Source organism: Peromyscus maniculatus, chromosome 14, assembly GCF_049852395.1.
Source record: "Peromyscus maniculatus bairdii isolate BWxNUB_F1_BW_parent chromosome 14, HU_Pman_BW_mat_3.1, whole genome shotgun sequence".
In the NCBI taxonomy this organism is placed as follows: Eukaryota; Metazoa; Chordata; class Mammalia; order Rodentia; family Cricetidae; genus Peromyscus; species Peromyscus maniculatus.
In genome coordinates, this window is record NC_134865.1 from 81067661 (window position 1) to 81070351 (window position 2691).

The following is a 2691-nucleotide window of genomic DNA, read 5'->3' on the forward strand; positions in this document are numbered from 1 at the left end:
GTGGCGGGCAAGGGAGGGGATGGGGATGAGAACATGAAGAAACACGATGGTTGACTTGGGGAGGGACAGAGGGAGAGCAAGGAAAGAGATATCTTGATAGAGGGAGCCATTATAAGGTTAGGGAGAAACATGGTGCTAGAGAAATTCCCAGGAATCCACAAGGATGACCCCAGCTAAGACTTTAAGCAATAGTGGAGAGGGTACCTGAACTGGCCTTCGCCTGTAATCAGATTGAGGACTACCCTAATTACCATCATAGAACCTTCATCCAGTAACTGATGGAAGCAGATGCAAAGATCCACATCTAAGCACTAGGCCAAGCTCCTGGAGTCTAGTCGAAGTGAGGGAGGCAAGATTATATGAGCAAGTGGGCGGGAGTCAAGATCATGATTGGGAAACCCACAGAGACAGCTTACCCAAGCTATTGGGAACTCACTGACTCTGGACTGACAGCTGGAGAACCTACATGGGACTAAACTAGGCCCTCTGAATATGAGTGACAGCTATGTGACTTGGGCAGTTTGTGGGGCCCCTGGCTGTGGGACCAGGATTTATTCCTAGTGCATGAACTGGCTTTCTGGAGCCCATTTCTTATGGAGGAATACCTTGCTCAGCTTTGATGCAGGGGAGAAAGGCTTTGTCCTGCCTCAATTTGATATGTTAGGCTTTGTTGACTCCCCATGGGAGACCTTAGCCTCTCTGAGGAGTGGATAGAGGGTCAGAGGAGGTGGGGGGGGGGAGTGGGAGGAGGGGAAGGTGGGTAAACTGATTGGTATGTAAAATGAAAAAAACTTTTATTTTAAAAAGAAATCAAGGCTCTCTGCTTCTCCCCATTCCAGAGACAGCTGCATCTTTTTGTGCAGTGCCAGCCTCGTTCCTGAGACACAGTGGTGAAAGTCGGAGTGAACGGATTTGGCCAAATTGGACGCCTGGTTATCAGGGCTGCTTTCCAGTCTGGCAAAATTGAAATTGTTGCCATCAATGATCCCTTCATTGACCTCAACTACATGGTCTACATGTTCCAGTATGACTCTACCCATGGCAAGTTTAACGATACAGTCAAGGCTGAGAACAGGAAGTTTGTCATCAACGGGAAGGCCATCACCATCTTCCAGGAGCGAGATCCTACCAACATCAAGTGGGGTGAGGCTGGTGCCGAGTATGTGGTGGAGGCCACTGGTGTCTTCACCACCAAGTAGAAGGCTAGGGCCCACTTGAAGGGTGGGGCTAAAAGGGTCATCATCTCCACCCCTTCTGCTGATGCCCCCATGTTTGTGATGGGTGTGAACCATGAAAAGTAAGACAACTCACTCAAGATTGTCAACAATGCTTCCTGCACCACAAACTGCTAAGACCCCCTGGCCAAGGTCACCCATGACAACTTTGGCATTGTGGAAGGACTCATGACCACAGTCCACACCATCACTGCCACCCAGAACACTGTGGATGGCCCCTCTGGGAAGCTGTGGTGTAATGGCTGTGGGGCTGCCCAGAACATCATTCCTGCATCCACTGGTGCTGCCAAGGCTGTGGGCAAGGTCATCCCAGGCTGAACGGGAAGCTCACGGGCATGGCCTTCTGTGTTCCTACCCCCAATGTGTCTGCCGTGGATCTGATGTGCCATCTGCAGGCATCGGAGGGCCCACTAAAGGGCATCCTGGGCCTCACTGAGGACCAGGTTGTCTCCTGAGACTTTAACAGCCACCCTCACTCTTCCACCTTTGATGCTGGGGCTGGCATTGTTCTCAATGACAACTTTGTGAAGCTCATTTCCTGGTACAACAATGAATATGGCTACAGCAACAGGGTGGTGGCCCTCATGGCCTACACGGCCTCCAAGGAGTAAGAAGCCCGCCCTGGACCACCCACCCCAGCAAGGACAGCAAGAGAGAGACCCTCAGCTGCTGAGAAGTTCCTGTTCCATCTCAGCCCCCGACACTGAGCATCTCCCTCACAGTTTCCATCCCAGACCCCCAGAACAACAAGAGAGGCTTAGGGAGCCCTACTCTCTTGAACACCATCACTAAAGTTCACTGCACCCCCCAAAAAAAATCAATAAAATAGAAACAAACAAAAATTAATACCAAGAATCAATGAAACAACAAATTGTTTCTTTGAGAAAACCAATGAGATTGGCAAATTAAAGATAGAGAGAAAAGATGCAAAATAATATAATGGGAGACCGAGGGGGGAAATAACAACAGATTCCAAGGAAATTCAGAGAATCATAAGGACATAATTTAAAATCTATACTCCACCAAACTGGAAAAGAAATGGACAAATTTCTTAATATGTATGACCTACCAATGTTAAATCAATATCAGAAAAGCAATTTAAATAGACCCATAACCCCTACTAAAATATAGAGCTGCTCCCTGAGAAATAGAGTCCATCAGCACAGATTGGATCAAGAGCCCTAATTATTTTTCATTGTATGAGTGTTCAGAAATCTGAAAAGACCTAGACTACTCAGAGAGAAGGCGGCTGTCTCCTGAAATGATGATATCATCACAGCCCAATAGATCTTAACCATTCTTGAAGAACATTATAGTTTCTGGGAAAAAAAGCAAAACCAAAATAAAAAACTAAAACCAAAAAAAAAAAAAAGAGCCCTAATTAGACCAAAGGCTCCTATTGGACCAAGAGTATCAATTGGACCAAGAGAGGCTCCCTAAGACACAGACACTACTT

The 2691-nt window shown here is 47.2% G+C and overlaps 1 pseudogene; it reads left to right on the plus strand.

Moving 5' to 3' along the window:
* The first annotated feature begins 880 nt into the window (after positions 1-880).
* On the plus strand, positions 881-2359 carry LOC102918004 (glyceraldehyde-3-phosphate dehydrogenase pseudogene; annotated as a pseudogene).
* Positions 2360-2691: the final 332 nt, after the last annotated feature.